Below are 18118 nucleotides of genomic sequence, written 5' to 3'. Positions count from 1 at the left end.
CCCTCAAGAGTGGTTAAATTCTAAGTTCAAATAATATAAAATAAACTCACCAAGAACTAGGGATTTATGATTGATTTTAGGGGAATTAAACTAAGAATTAAATAGAAACTATGAGGATTTTGATGAGAAAATGGTTATTTTGAGCTCACAATTACCCCACATCTCCCAATTATTAGTCTCCCATTTCCCGACACTCTCTAGGAATTTTGGCTCTTAAGACTTATGAGAAGAGAAAATTAGGAAACAGAGGAATTTAATATCCTTCCAGGTGCCGCTTAAGCAACTACTTAACCTCTTAAGTGGTCCTTACTAAAGTATCTTAGTACCACTAAAGTGGCTTAATACCACTAAAGCGATGACCCGGCTGGCCTGGCCTTCCACATAAATGGATAAGAAACCATTTAAGCAGCCTTCACTTTAGCGCACAAGATTCATCTTAAGAGACTCGGTTGGGCATGCCTTGGTTGTTAAAATGACCATCTGGTTCCTTAAGAGGCTTCCAATAAGCAAGACAAGGTCTGCTTTAGCGGATGCACTAGTTGAGTTGCACCAGCTAAAACTTGGCAAAATTCCAAGTTTTCACCAACCCTCATGATTTATTTGGAATACCATTAATACAAACAAACTATTATTCCCTATCAAATTCAACATTTTGGACACAATGGCACCTTCAGAATTTCCTTTTAGGGTCATTTCAATGAAATATAGGCCCCACACCTAATGGCCATGTTTATTAAATTCTAGCCAGTAACCATAAATAAGTTTGAGAGACTTGGGACCCAAACCAAAGATCCCCCAAGCCTAAAATCAATGTTCTAAAGCTTATGAGACTATAAGAATTGGAACACAAGGTTGTTAACCTAAATTTATACCTGATAGACAATCCTTACTATCAAAGGCTTTAAAATAGAGTATTGGCTCTAAAAACCAAACGAACTACCCCATAACTAAACTATCAGCTCCAACAAGTCAAAAATGACTTGGGGAAGCTATAGGAAATCTCTAAACCTAAAAAATATGTGGAAAAATAGAAAATAACCTGTAGGGTCATTACAGTATGACATTCCAAAGACAACTTTCCATACTTGATATGGTCAACAAATTTCTTTTCATATTATTTGGACTAACTAATCTGATGCAACTATTATAGGACCTTCAACTAAAGTGATCAATCATTACTATGACATATTTATTATTATTTTCATAGATGATATTTTGGTTTACTCTTAAGTAAAGAGAGCATGTTGGCCATCTTAGAATTGTTCTGTAGACCCTCAGGTATAGATATGTGCATGCAAAGATCTCTAAATATGAGTTCTAGTTGAAGTCTATATATTTTCTTGGTCATGTTGTTAAGGGGATACAGGGTGACTCCCAAATGATTGACGTAGTTAAGAATTATCCTAGTCCTACTACTCTAATTGTTATTAGGAGTTTTTTAAGGCTTTATTGGTTTTTACAAGAGATATATAAAGATATTTTCATCTATTGCATCCATGCTAACTAGACTGACTCAGATAAAGGTAAGATTTCAATGGTCTGAGTCTTGTGAGAAGATTTTTAAAAAGTTGAATACTCGACTGAATTCTGCTCTAGTGTTGACTTTACTAGAGGGGACAAATGATTTTGTCATTTATTGTGATACTTCTATATTTGGTCTTGGTTGTATGGTGATGAATAATGGTAAGGTCATACTTATGCTTCTACATAACTTAAGACTCATGAGAAAATATCCCAAATCATGACCTTGAGATAGCAGCAATGGTGTCTACTTTAAAGATTTATTGTCATTGCCTCTATAGTGTACAATAGATGTTTTCATGGATTATAAGGGCCAATAGTAGATCCTTAGTTAGAAAGAGTTTAATCTTTGACTTATAAGGTGGGTTGAACTTCTTAAGTATTATATATAAGTGTGTTATACCATCCTTCTATGACAAAGATAATTGCTAATGTGCTTAGTGGGTTGTCTTTGTGGAGCATTGTGTATATGAGGGAGATTTGAAGGATTTAGAAAAGGTTGTCCACAGAATTGCATGGCTAGGAGTTCATTTTTAAATTGATAGAATTTTTGAATAACAATTTCGAATAGGTTTAAGTCCGCATAAGTTGATAAAATTAAGTCAAAGAAAGATAGTTACCCTATATTGCTCCAGTTAAAGGGTGTAGTCTATAAGCAAAATGCATTGGTTTTCTCTCTACGGGGAGATGGTGTCCATCGATATGAAGGAATATTGTATTGTACAGGTGTAGATGACCTGGGAAAGTAGGTTATGAGGTGTACATTTGTAGATATTCCATTCATTAGAGTTAAAAACAGATTTATCATGAATTGAGAGAGGTATATTAGTGAAATGCTATGAAGTAGGATAGTGAATATTTTGTAGCTAGTGTCCTAACTATGAGCAAGTTAATTGGAGCATCAAAGACCTGGTGAATTGCCTTAAGACAAAAGTATTCCCACTAGGAAATGGGAGATACTCAATATAGATTTAATGACCCTCTAGGTCATTTCCTCGATTTTCACATATTTCTGGTATTTCAAGCATTTCTACAATAGCTATTAGTTATTTATGACTTTCCAAAACTATTAGTTCAGTTATCGAGCGGTTTATTTGGGTTTTAGGCTTATTTACCTACTTTGGAGCTTTCACATTTAAAGAATTAATCTCAGACTAAAACTCCTAGTAAACAACCTCGAATGAAGATGCGACAGTGCCATAAGCTCTTTTAGTCTTAGGGGACCCTTAGCTTAATCATTTTGGGATATTGGGTAGATTACATTAAAATAGAACTATAGGTGTAGCCCCCACATTTAGTCAAAAAAATATTGAATGAAAGTTTCAATTCTTCTATTGAGTATTGAATGTCAAATTTTTTATGGTAGCACAATTAGTTTGCTCGAATGGGGTTCTAAATGAATATCTAGCACCCAATCAAAGTCCATATGGACTTAGTGTGAAACATCTTAAGTGGACCTTTGGTCTCTTAAGCAGTAGTCGCTTTAGTTACATATGTTTACTTTAGCGGCCTTGGCTGTTTGGTCGAGGATCATTTAAGCAACTATTTTCCTCTTTTACTAACAGGATACTTCTTTAGCAGCCTCCGCCTTACCTTTCTTGGCAGCTTAAGCGGTCAAAGAGCTACTTTAGCAGTAGTTGCTTAAGTGACCTAGTAACCTCTTTAGCGACACTTGGGGGGTTGTTAAATCCCCCTTATTAACCCGATTTTCACCTTATTTTCCTAACTCTTTTCCACCATTTTAAAAGCATGTGACATGAGAAAGTGTAGGAAATCATCCATTAAAGCTAAGGGAAGTTAGCCTAATACTCTTTGGTCATTTTCCATATTTTTCCCCATCAAATTCCACTCTATTTTATTATAATTCCTAAAAATTAGGTATTTAAATCCTTGGACTTTTGGGGTCGATTTGGTCCCCTATTTTTCTTTATTTGTGCTCTAATTTTGAAGATATATTCCTCATCCCTCAAGAGACCTCGTGACAAATTTAATTATAGATTCTATTTGTAGCCCCTGCAGACTTGTTCTTGACCCAAATTCCTACAATATAGATCTCATTTTACACTTATTGATGTGTAGATTATCATTTTCATAGTGTGATAGCATTTCAGGATCATAGAGCAAAGATGAGCAGTTTATAGATAATTCAAGCAGTGTAGTTCGGCATTGAGGTAAGCTTCGATCTACTTTTCTTAATGAGATGATGTGTAGTGTAGATTGCATACTAGGTAGGGGTATTATAGGACATAATTATTACTAGAATATCATGACTTAGCATAATTTAGGAGCTTAGGGGTAGAAGGGTGAACTAACCCTTAAGATGAAATGCTCGTTATATTGAACCCTATCATCTTAGAATATAAGCATGTTTGACCATAGTTGATGCTAAGTAACCTTTATTTTAAGGTTTACTATTTGAATTAATGGCTTGGATCATAGTTTTCTAGTTTATTACTATTATGCTAGTTACATACTATTAGGCCCAGGTTGTGATACCAGTTGGACTTCAGGTAAGTATTCTATTCTTATAAAGGATATGGAATTATTTTATGGACGTTTAGATACTTATGGTTATGTTGTTTGGATATTGGTGATGGCATGCATGGATTACAGTACATTTATGCTCACTTTGTGGTACGATTCCAACCTAAACCATGATTTTAGTGCTATTTTCTAAAAAGGGATTTATTCCCACTTTTTGTTTTTGAAATGGATTCTTTTATAATTGGAATCATACCACCTTAATTGGTGATTTATGAGGTTATAGAAATTAGATCGGGATTGATTTTGATCCATGGTTTATCCACTCTTTAACTGCTATTATTTACCTTGATCGAGAGAAATTCTGACCATTTCTACCCTATGATGATGATTTAGTCCTGGAGATGATCTCAGGCAATGGATTTATAGATTTACGCTCTTTATCCATGATTAGAGTCTATATACTTAAAATATAAACATCTCTCTAGTGCTGGATGAAGTATATTAATGATGATGATTGGAAATCCTTGATCGGGATTAGGTTAGTACATACAGATATTCCCTAATCTCTCAAGGACCCCTTCATTCGAGAGTCGTCGAGCCAGAGAGGTTGCCATAGGTCCTGCCTATGTGAGCTATTGAGATGGAGGAGGTTTATACACTTGGTATGTTGTGGTACTTGGATCGATTATGGTACTATGGATTTACTTTGCATTCATTCATTGATATCCATTTCCTATCACCAGTATATTTTTTGGTGCTTATATCTATTAGAATTATGAAAGGTTGCATAAGTATAGGCTATGATTGTTGTTAGCCGAGTGTTGATTGAACCTTTCGAGTTTATGGTGCCCTGATTAGGTATTGTTTGTTTGAACTAGCCAATTACTTTATTATCTTTGTTATGGTTAGTTTTTGTAGGTTGATATGAACTACTACTGAGGTTGTAGGTATGATTTTGATCCATTTTATAGGGTAAATTGCATTATGAGTAGTTATTTCATTGTTAGAACATATGATTAGGGACACTGATTATGCTAACATTTACTTTCTACTTGGTTAGGATTCCATGGAAAGGTTAGGTTGATAACCTTTGGTTGTGTGTTTGAGTTAGTCTTAAATGCCTATTGTATACATGGTATTATCGTATATAATTCTCTTCCTTGATTATTCATATCATATATGTATTCCTTAGCCTTGCACACTAAAATATATAAATTTTTCACTCTTCATTGATATATTGACTAGCGATATTGAAATATCCTGGGTTTTTACACTTAGAAAATTTCCTGGAATTCCATTCTTTGAAACCAGTATGACTTATGGGTACGAGCTGTATGTTAATGTACGAGTGGTATGGTCCTATTGTGTGCTGACTAGTGTCAGTTGGTGGGATATTTTTGGTCACTTGAATGGGTATGACTTAGGGGTATAAGTCGTAGGGCTTGGTACAAGCTATATCAGGGACTCGTATGGTGGGCAGTATTTGATCTGCCTAGTATTTCATTCTTCTAGGGATACTAGCAATGGATGCGGATCGTATGCTGTGGTCACAACTTGGTTGAATGACTTATATACTGGATAGTGTTTGATCTATGGTTGAAGCTTGGGTACGAGTAGCGGATACCAATCGTATGGGACGGTACGACTTGTATGGGTTAGTTATATCACTATGATGGGTTTTTAAGGGATTTAAGTGGGGGTATTCTAGATATTTAACTATTTACCCAAACTAGGACCCATGAATTACAATACACTTAGGAGGTAATTTACCCTATTATTTTATTCATTAACACTTTAAAACTATTCCAAAACATCTCATAATTCTCTCAATAGCTCTTGGGGCAAAAAGGCTTGAGTTTCATCTTAAGGATTTCTTTGGGTCTCGCTTTGGTGATTTCTTTCCATCAATTCTCTAGTATGAGGCATGATTCTCTACACTCATTGTAATTTCAACTTAAAGCATGGTTTATATTATTGATTTCATAGTTTTACTATTTCATAATTACGGTTTCCAACTATTATTTGGGGGTTTTGATGTTAAATGATTGGTTATGATTTCCTATAGTTTTAGTTATACTTTTATATGCATTAATGGTGGTTTTTGACAATTGGATTGAATGGTAATGCTTTATTGGTCTCTGGAATTGGTTTTGATTATATTTTGCCCACAAGTTGTTTGATAAAATGCTTATAAATATATGTTCATTACATTAAATTCTTGTAATGGAACTCTTGCATGTTTTAACCTTGGTAAAGGAACTATATATGGTTTAAATGGTTTGAAAAGGATAAAGGCTAAATAGTTATGCTTTTGGAAAACACGGAAGTCTCTCAAATGGTTTAATATGGTATATGGAAAGGGTACTTGAAAGTCCCCTTAGCCTAAATAGTGTGGCTGTAGATATTACTTCCAAGTAATGGGATAGTATGACGATACCACTAATATGTTAATAATTGATAAATAGATTTGGTTAGTTATTTGGAAATAATTTTAATTGGACATTACTGGTAGGGTATGTAGCAAAGTCGTGGAAGGTGGTGGTCTTGGGGGGGCTAAAATTAGAAACTCGTATTTGCTGATATAAGTATTGGTCTCATTGGACAAAATGCATGATGTCAAACTATTGGGGGTTGTACCAGTCATCCTATGGGATACTTTCATGGTCGTGTGGCTATATACACTGGGCCCTTTCAGCAGAAAAACTGAACCCATATAGCTCCTGGGTGGTTTAGGATGGCCAAGCTACACAACCCAGGTAAAGGTTTTCAATGCACGCTAAACTCGTTTCCCTTTCCCGGCACTTATATATATGTATGGTTGTATGTATTATGGATAGTTTTACTTAGTTTTATAACTGTGTTATTTTATCTTTTCCTAAGATTCATGCTAACGGTCACTCCCTAACTCCGTCTACTGGCAGCTATGTACCCACGCTATGTAGGAACCATCCAGTCTACTCTTCCTATTTAGCACTTGGATTTGGTGTTAGTATTTTGACTAAAGTGGTTAGCTTCCATCCTTTCGAAAGGCATCATTTAATGTAAGGGATTTCTTTAGATATTTTTCTTTTATTTTTGATATTAGTTATGCTATGGTTGGGGGCATGTACCAACTATATTTGTTCTCTCCTTTGGATAGAGGTTTTGTGGTACTTCTAGGGGTCGGTGTAGGTGGGATCAGTAATGGGGTTTACTTTGGCATTAGTTTTGGTGTTGTGGCTTACACCCTTGGACAATAATTGTTGGTTGTTCCATCCTATTATATTTTAGGATTAATTATATTATAGTTTGGTATTCTCTTTGTTTATCACCTAGTTTATAGCCCATAGTTTGGTTTGGTACGGTTTGGGTGGAGAGTGTGGTAAGGTTGTATTTGGTTGGGTCTGTCATGGTAGTGACCTTATCCCAGAGTCTTAATGACAACATTTATGCTATCTTTTTATATGTTAGAAATTCAGCTCATTTAAGGCTGGGTATAGGTGGTTGTCTTGGGTAACAAGGGGCGTCCCCTGGTCTAGGTTGGACTTGAGATGCCTATTACGATAGGGCCCAGGGTCGGGTCGGATCAAGTTGGTATCAGAGCCTATGTTTATGGTCACTTGGGAGTCCATAAAGTTGTGTTGAGTGGAGTCTCTTATAGGGGCGTGAAGTGCACTACACTATAAGAGAGAGGTTGCAAGACATTTAGGAATGTTTCACTTTCTTGGTATTCTATCTTCAAGTTTGAGTTCTCAATCCTGGACTCCTCTCTAATCCTTATTTGTACATCTTTTAGATCATGCCTTCTAGATCTGGAACACAAGGAAATTTTCTGTCCTATCTGGGGATAATTCTGAAGGGGTACGTCCTATGTCGGGAGTACATCTTCGATCTCATAGTCCTATTCCTAATAGTGTTGGAGTTTTTTCTATTCCTGATAGTTCTCCTCAGGGCAACGTGATGAACACATAGTTTTGTCAGTCTATTCATGTTATTGCCCAACTGGTTGCTGCTTAGGCGAAGCGGGGTACGATTAGTAGTTTGTCTGCTGAGGCTACAAGGGTTGGTTAATTTATGAGGATGGGTCCTCCAAATTTTATTAGAGTGAAGGTGGAGAAGGATCCACATGGCTTCTTAGATGAGATGGAAAAGATCTTTCGGGTGATGTAGGCTACTAATGTATAGGGGTAAATTTTGTAGCTTACCAACTTTAAGATGTTGCTTATCAGTAGTATGAGGAGTGGGATAGGAATAGAGGTGATATAGAAAAGGAAGGGTTGTGGGTGCCCTTTTCTAATGACTTTCTGGATTGGTTCTTTCCTCAAGATTTAAGGAAAGATAAAATAGAGGAAATTATGAACCTTAGGCAGGGGAGGATGTTAGTAAAGGAATATTCTTTGAAGTTCCATCAACTATCAAGTTATGCTCCTGATTTGGTGGTTGATATGAGGTCAAGAATGAGGAATTTCACTTCTGGGTTGAATAGAGATCTGATTCTGGAGAGCAAGACTACTTTGCTCATTAAGGATATGGACATTTTTTGATTGACTTTTCATATGTAGCAGATTGAGGGTGAGAAGAGAAAGTAGGTGGAGTTTGGGGATAGGCAGGAAAAGAGGGGCAGGTTTTCTAATCAGAAAGGTACTCAGTCTTAGGGTGGTTGGGATAGTGGAAAGTGAAAAAAAAAGAAGTGGGGGAGTTCTGGCTCCTTTTTTTCTAGTGCTCCTTATCAGTCGAGAGACAGGCATCATCAAGGTGATGACAATTCTCGGGCATAGGTTGCCCAATCTTAGGCTACCGGAGGTCAGTCAATTTCTTTGTATCCTCTTTGCCGATTCTGTGGTCATCCTCATTGGGGTTATTGAAATGAAAAAAGGGAAAAATGCTTCAGGTGCGGATAGGTAGGCCACTAACTCAGGGATTTTCTGGTTAACAAAGTTGCTGTAGAGGAGAATAAGATTCCTTTGGCTTTATCTTCTACTCCTACACCTGGTGGTAGGGGCATCTTTTTTTATTACTATTCCTGGTTCTAGTGTTGGTCGAAATAGGTTGTATGCTTTTTTATCCCGACACGAATCCAAGGTATCACCTGATGTCATTACTAGTAAATTACAACTTTTTTATCGTGACGTCAATTGTTTGCTTGATCTGGGTCCACTCTTTCTTATGTGACTCCATATGTAGCAGTGTCTTTTCATTTTGATCCGAAAGTCATTTTGGATCTTTTTTCTATTTCTAACCCGGTAGGTGACCGGTTATTCCTAAGAGAGTCTATAGGGTGTGTGTGGTATCTGTTGGTAGCAAGCAGACCTTTGCGGATCTATTTGAATTTAATATGGTAGATTTTGATGTAATTCTGGGTATGGATTTGTTGCATTCTTATTTTGCCTATTTTGATTATCAGACCTGAAAGATTATCTTTAAGTTCCCTAGTGAACCGACAATAAAATGGGATGGTAGTTCATTAGCTCATAAGGGGTTATTTCTTATCTTAGAGCTCAGAGATTATTCTCCAAAGGTTGTCTTTATCACTTGGTCCGGGTTTAAGATTCTAACTCGGAAGGCCCTTCTTTGTCTTCGGTCCCTGTGGTTAATGAGTTTCCAGAGGTCTTTCTGGATGATCTTCCTGGTGTTTCTCCAGATAGAGAAATAGAGTTTGGTATTGATTTGCTTTAGGACACTTATTTAATATTTATTCCTCTATATAGAATGACTCTGGCTTAGTTAAGGAAATTCAAGGAGCAACTTAAGGATCTTCTGAATAAGGGGTTTATTTATCCTAGTGTTTCTCCATGAGGTACACCAGTGTTGTTTATGCGCAAGAAGGATGGTTCCCTTCGTATGTGCATTGACTACAGTCGGTTGAACAAGGTGATGATTAAGAACAAGTATCCTCTTCCTCAGATAAATGACTTTTTTGACTAGTTCAAGGTGCCAAGTTCTTCTTTAAGATATATCTTCGGTCTGGGTACCATCAAATTAAGATTAGGGAGGTGGATATCCTTAAAATTGCTTTTTGTACTCGATACGGGAATCTTGAGTTCTTGGTGATGTCCTTTGGGTTGACTAATTCCCTGGCAGTATTTATGGACTTGATGAACAGAGTATTATTTGGATCTCTTTTTCATTGTGCTTATTGATGACATTAGGGTTTCTTCAAAGAGCGAGGTGGATCATGCTAATCACCTTCGTGTGGTTTTGCAGACCTTAAATAAAGAAGACTTGTATGCGAAGTTCTCTAAGTGTGAGTGTTGATTGAATGTTGTGACTTTCTTGGGTTATATAATTTCTAGTGAAGGTATCATGGTGGATCCTCAAAAGTTTGCTGTGGTGAAGAGGTATCTTAGGCCTACGACTCCATCCGATATTCGGAGCTTCTTAGGTTTAGCCAGATATCATAGGCTGTTTGTTGAAAAATTTTCTTTGATAGCTGCTCTTTTGACTAAGTTGACTCAGAAGAAGGCTAAGTTTTCTTAGTCAGATGCTTGTGAATGCAGTTTTGAGAAGTTAAAGGATAAGTTAACTTTGGCTCTAATCCTGACTTTACCGAAAGGCAATGATGGGTTTGTGGTTTATTGCGATGCATCTCAGGTAGGGATTGGTTGTGTTTTGATGTAGCATAGAAATGTGATTGCCTATGCTTCCAAGAAGTTGAAGTTACATAACAGGAATTATCCTAATCATGATTTTGAGTTGTTGGCGGTTGTGTTTTCTTTGAAAATATGGTGGCATTATCTATATACTGTTCACTTGGTTATATTTTTTGATCTCAAGAGTCTTTGGTACGCGTTCACTCAGAGAAAGCTTAATCTCAGGCAGAGGAGATAGCTTGAGCTTTTCAAGGATTATGATATGAGTCTTCAATACCATCCAAGTAAGGCTAACGTGGTTGCTGATGCTTTAGTAGGTTATCCATGGGTAGTCTGGCTCATGTGGAGGAAGGAAAGCGAGAAATAATGAAGGATATTCATCGCTTGGCAAATATTGAAGTTCATCTCTTAGACTCTAAGGATGTAGTATGATGGTGCAAGAAGTGGTCTGATCTTATCTTGGTACAGAGATTAAGGAGAAATAAGTTTTGGATCCTATCTTGATAAAAATCAAGAGTGATGTTTGCGTTCAAAAGACAGTGGTGTTTGAGATTAGTGGTGATGATACTTTATGGTACTAAGGGAGGTTATGTGTTTCTGATGTCGACGGTTTGTGGCAAAGATTTTTGGTTGAGGCGCTTTAGTCGCGCTATGTTGTCCATCCCTGCTCGACAAAGATATATCATGATCTCGAGAATTTCTATTGGTGGAATGGTATTAATAGGGATGTGGTTGATTATATGGACAAGTACATGGTGTGTCAATCAGTTAAGGTTGAGCACATGAGGCCTGGTGGGTTGTATAAAGATATAGAGTTTCCTTAATAGAAGTTGGAGATGATCAATATGGATTTCATTACCGATCTTCCTCGGTCTTGAAACAAAATTGATTCAATTTTGGTCAACGTAGATAGGATGACTAAGTCTGTGTATTTCTTGCTAGTGCGAACTACCTTTTCGGTAAAGGATTATGTGAATATACTTCATGTCTTAAACCATGATGATGATGGAAACAAATCACCAAGACAAGCTCCAAATCAATCCTTTAGTTGAAACCCTAGCTTTCCTTGCCCACAAGCTTTTGGGAGAATTATAGCGTGTTTTAGAAGAGTTTCTAAGTGTTAATGAATGGAATAATAGGGTAAATAACATTCCAAGTAGGTTAGAAGTCGTGGGACCTTATTAGTATAAGTATGAAAATGTCCAGAATAACCTCACTTAAGTTGTACAAAATCCCATCACAGGAGTACGACTGACCCTCACGAGTCGTACCCTCCAAATGAGTGGTACCCTCAACTCGTATCTTAAGACTCAACCCTTGGTATCCAAAGCAAGTCGTATCTAAAGCATATGATCTATACCCTTTATTCGTACCCCTGGTAGATTAAACCCAAGGAAGATTTAGACACTATCTACCATACCAGTCCTGGGTACAACTCATACACTATCTACCATACCAGTCCTGGGTACAACTCATACCCTGGCTTACGGCTCACGGTGATCTACTCATACTCAAATCCAACCTGAGTAACCAAGTCTAAGATTAAGTTAAGAAACCAAACGATCTGTACCCACCAATACGACTCGTATCCCTAAGTCATATCCATTCCAGTAACCAAAATCCATCCTACCAATCCACACTAGTTAGCATACGAATGGACCATACCATCCATACCCAACATACGAATCATACCCATGAGTCATATTGGGTCCAAATATTAGAATTCCAAGAAATTTTCTAAGGTCCAAAAAGCATGGTGTTTCAAAGAAGTTCAAATCAAGCATCAAAATTCAATGACATATAAGCCACAAATGATAAAGTGGTAGAGGATTCAAGTTAGAAAATCAAGAGGATACCCTAAAAGATGATTGATAATCACAAACATTGGCATGAAAAGATACTTTTTACGCTACAGAGATATCACACTACAGTTAGAATTTCAACAGACGTTACATCCTATCTTTTGGTTTACAGTAGTGAAGTAGTGATACCTATTGAGGTAGAAATACCATCTTTAAAAATCATCCAGGAAGAAGAATTGAGTGACATTGAATGGGTGCAAAGTTGATTCGATCCATTATCCCTCATCTACGAAAGAAGAATAAATACAGTTTTTCACGGTCAGCTCTGCTAGAATAGAATAGCCAAGGCTTTCCAAAAAAAAGATTAAACAAAATCACTTTAAGCTTGGGCAGTTTCTGAAGTAGATTTTTCCATATTAACATAAAGCAAAGGGCAAAATCTTACCCAATTGGCAAGGTCCTTATGTGGTTCATCGATTCTTGATAGTAGGAGTGCTCATACTTGCAGAAATGGATGGTGAAGTTTGATCCAAGACTGTAAATTTAGATGTTGTTAAGAGATTATGTTTAAGCTTATTTCCATGCCCTCTTACCTTCTAATTGAAACTATGTTTGACCAGATTCCCATTTAAGAGGGATATGTAGGGGCTCTTATGGTGTTCGATCCTGTCATAATAAAATTCTCTTATTTTCCCTTATAAGTATATAACCGAGGTGGAATTTTTAAGAGCATCTAAAAATTTTTATGAGAAATAACATTTGTGAGACAATCTAAAAAATTCTTGACAAGTAACCTTTTGCAACCATCCAAAGCAATCAAAATCTACACTGGGGAAAATTTTTTTGAGCGGTCCTAAAAAATTTCTAGACAGAAGGATAAGTTCTTATAATGATGACATACTTTCACGAGAGATGTCACAGTCAATGATTCAAAAATATCTCATATTTTTTACAATAACATTTTTTTCAAAAAGAAAACATTTTCAAAGTATTATTTTAGAATTATTTTTATTTTCTACCCAAGTGAAAGTCCGAACAAATCTTATTATTCGTCTACAACATCAAGCAAGAAGAAAACACACTAGTCGAGGTAGGGGCACAAACAACCTCCCTGTTTTATAAAGTCATAATTTTTCTTTGAATGTAAAATTAACAGGAACAGATAGAAGGAAACAACTCTACAACACCATGAATGATTATTATCATAAATGGCCCCATTATGACTTTGACATTGGGAATAAGCTAAGCTACTCTATCTCTTTAATTTTGATAAATGGCAAATATGACATTATATTACATCTATAGGCTTGACAACTAATCCAACACTATATTGCATCGATAGAATCTACAAATAATCTAAAAAGTACATTGCATTAACATTCTTGATAGCCAATCTGACAAGTACATTGCATTGATAGGCCTGACAGCTAATTCGATAAGTATATTGCATTAACAGGCCAATAATAAATCAGATAAGTACATTGCATTGACACACCTGAAAGCTAATTCGATAATACATTGTATTGACAAGACCGGTAGCCAATCTAATAGTATACTTCATTGATAGGCCTGACAGTCTATCTGATAGTCTATTACATTGATAGGCATGATATCAAACTCGATAATATATTGCATTGATAGGAGCCATTCGGATAGTATATTAACTGACATGACCAACAATAACCCAATAAAATATTATATTGATAGGCCCAATAGCCAACCAAATAATATATTAGATTGACATGCTCGACATTAGACATTGCATCAGAATACTACAGAGTAAGTTTAATGTCATATTATGTTACTTAATAAAGATACACTTTTTTTAATCCTCATATAATTATCCTAAGGTATCATAGTCCAAAGATGTTATTTTAATAGAATGTGAACACCATCTAGCCTTATATTACTCTCTACTTATCATTCTCTAAAGGGATCATTGTTTAAAGACAGCATCTTTATGGTCAGCAGACATCATTATATGGTCTTAGAATTTACTTTCTGTTTTTCATGACCCTCAGACATTATAGCTTAAAGACATCATCCCCATCGTCTTAAAGTAAATGCTAATGGTGTAAATAGGAAATTAAAACATGTTTAGATACTTATAATAATTACTTTTCATTTATCTGATCTGCATGTTCTAACCATTTTATCTAGTCATGCTAAAAGTGTGCATGTAGTGAAAGGAGCATGTGTTACACATGGAAACAACTTCTGCTCCTATTTTTAATATTGAATTGTTATCTTTTTGTCACTCTAATTCATCTTGAAATACTTCTCCTTTTATTCACACTTATCATTATTCTGTTGCTCAAATCTTACCCACTCCAATCTATCAATCCATGCTACCTTATTGTGGTCCATTAAGTATATTATTAACTTTCTTTAGAAATCTCATTTGTTCCTATATCTAGAACACGACTTGGTTATCATAAATCTGAGATACATAGGTGACTTAAAACCAAAAGTTTCAGCCACATTATTTTAGTTATCACCCTCTTGTTGCTTCAATTTTAGCAAACTATTCTATCAGTCTGACAGAATTGGCAACTATTTCAATGTTTACTATTTGATAATTCATTTATCATTATTGAGAAATGATGGGGTCGATATTATGCTCAATTTTGACTTTTAGATATTCCTCCTAGGATACTATTTTACTAAATTTATTAATTTTGAATATATTTTTTACGTATTATTTAGATATCAAATAAATATTGATGTTTTGCATTCATGATTTTTGAAGTATATAGTTTATTTTATTATTTAATTTCATATTTTTATATAAAATATAGTATATTAATTTAAATATAATATTTTTTATATAATTTTATCAATATTTATGAAATTATTTTCATAAATATGCATACTCATAATTTTACAAACACCTAGTGTTGTTGTTGTTGTTTGTTTGTTATTGTTGTTGTTGTTGCTATTGTTGTTGTTTTTGTTGATGTTGTTATTTTTATTGTTATTGTTGTCACTATTGCTATTTTTATTATTGTTATTGTTGCTATTGTTGCTATTGTTATTGCTATTATTATTACTGTAGTTGTTATTAGTATTGTTGTTGTTATTGTTATTGTTATTGTTGTTGTTATTATTGTTGTTGTTGTTGTAGCTGTTGTTGTTATTGTTGCTGCTGCTATTGCTATTATTGTAATTGTTCTTCTATTATTATTATTATTATGTTGTTGTTGTTGTTGTTATTGCTGTTTCAGTTGTTGTTGATGTTGTTCCTAATGTTGTTGTTGCTTTTATTATTCTTATTATTATTGTTCTTTTTGTTGTTGTTGTTGTTGTTGTTATTGTTATTATTATTGTTGTTATTACTGTTGTTGTTGTTGTTTATATTGTTGTTGTGTTACTGTTGTTGTCACTGTTGTTATTGTTGTTGCTTTTGTTATTGTGGTTATTTTTATTTTTATTGTAGTTGTTACTGTTGGTGTTGGTGTTGTGGGTGTTGTTGATGTTGTTGTTATTGTTGTTGTTGTTGTCAGTGTTGTTCTAGTGTTGTCGTTGTGTTGTCTTTTTACTGTTGTTGCTGCTGTTGTTAGTATTATTATTGTTATTGTTGTTGTCGTTGTTGTTGTTTATGATACGATTTTCAAGTCTAGGTATGATTATACCTTTTTATGAAATGCCCTTAACAGAATAAGAGATGTGTCACAACCTAATTTCTCAAGTCATGATGACGCCTACTATAACCCACCAGTAGGAAAACTCAATTCGTAGTTCAGAATGACTAGTAATGGACTACTCAATAATATAAAAAAAATGTGAAATAAAGATCAATTACTTAAGTGAATCCCAAAATCTGGCGGTATTAGTACAAGAGCTTCTAATATAATAAGAGTACAAGAGTGAAATATCATGGAATTACATCGATACAACTTATTTTTGAATACAATATAGAGACTAGTCTAATATATAAGAGGGAGATAAGTAATACTCTGAACTTCAGGAGCTCACTCTCAGTCTCTGAACCATGGTTGCTTTGCACAAAACACACATCAATGGACATAACCCATACTATGATCTGCAGGCTGCAGAAGTGTAGTATGAGTATCAAAAGAATGGTACTTAATAGGCAACTGTCAACTGATCTCCAAAGACAAAGCAGATATATACAACATATAAACAGAATGAAAATTACACCAAAAGTCTATAAATCATATAACAGGTCAATGAGACAATACAGATAGCCTATTCTATTCACGTCCAAGATACTAACATAATAAGGCCAAGGAAGTATCATGGATGAACTATCCTATTCATGTCCGAATTCATAAATCTCTATACTATACCGTATATTCCAGGCTAATATGTGAATAAAGCGTGAAAAAAGATAGATAATAATATACAAGGCCAAGGAATAAATCTATAATATGAACAAATGAAAGAGGAATATACGGTAGTACCATAGCTATGTAAGGCTATATATATATATAAGTATAGTTATAAGGTCAACTCAAAGCATAACCTAAATCATTATGTCCTCATTATAATTTTATCAGGATTTAATACTCTCATAATCAAGGTTTCTAACCCACATGGATAGACATGAATTAATCATGTATAATTATGTAATCGTAAGATAAAAGAGGACAGGAACATACCTCAAATCTCAATACCGAATCAATGACCAATCTGTTATAAGCTAGCCATAATAGTGATCATAAAATTGATAATAACAATAATCGATTATTCTAGACAACCAAACACATAGTTGAGCCTATGCGTACCCCCACTGCCCAAGACTCGGAAGATTCAATCAACATACAATAACACAAGACATATTCATCACCCATATCCATACAACTATCCTATACCGGCTGATAGACATAGGCGTATATAGGTGATAGGCGATGTGCATGCAATAATGAATGCAAGGTACAAAATCGATATCACAATCTTATCATCGTAACCATCATCATTATCTTAATCAACCTTGTCCTTGCCCGGTATCAACATAATATCACAATATCCTCTGGGCTCGAATCAGGTATATATATATCATCACAATAGTATCCTCTGAACTCAAACCGAATATATATTCATATCATCACAACAGTATTCTCCTAGATCAAACCGGATATACATATTATCATAACAGTATCCTCCAGACTCGAACTAGGTATATATATCATCGTAATCATCAATACATATATATATATATCGATATATAATAGATGCATGGACTCAAGCCATGGCTAAAAAAGTGTAAATTCATAAGTTTGTTTCCTAGAATAATCTACGAGATTAAATCATTGTAAAAGTGTAGAAAGAATAGAAATATGTCACAGCTGAAGTAAATAATAGTGTTAAGTCATGTACATGAATATGTCTCAATCAAATCTTTAAAATAATATTTTTAATCTTTATTATACATATAAATATTCCTTTTAGTGAGGCAATTATTATAGTAAAGAAATCCATTGTTAAGATAAAAAGTGGGTTTGAATATAATAAAGTCGTATTTCAGCTAGGATTACATCAATACCAATATAATAATCATGAGTGTACCAAATCTATGCATGCAACGCTAGTATTCAGTCAATGAAATCTTAGGCAACATAAACATATATGTATCCATATTCTACAACTATATTCTTCACAAGGATAAATACTTTTCGGATATCCAACCAATATCATAACACGACCCTCGGCTAAATAATATATCTGCAATAATTGAGACATCATAATCAAGGCCTTAGGCCTATAAATATCCGAAACTCA

Source organism: Capsicum annuum, chromosome 2, assembly GCF_002878395.1.
Source record: "Capsicum annuum cultivar UCD-10X-F1 chromosome 2, UCD10Xv1.1, whole genome shotgun sequence".
NCBI lineage: Eukaryota > Viridiplantae > Streptophyta > Magnoliopsida > Solanales > Solanaceae > Capsicum > Capsicum annuum.
The sequence above is the reverse complement of the archived record's forward strand: the minus strand, read 5'-3'. Positions refer to the sequence as shown.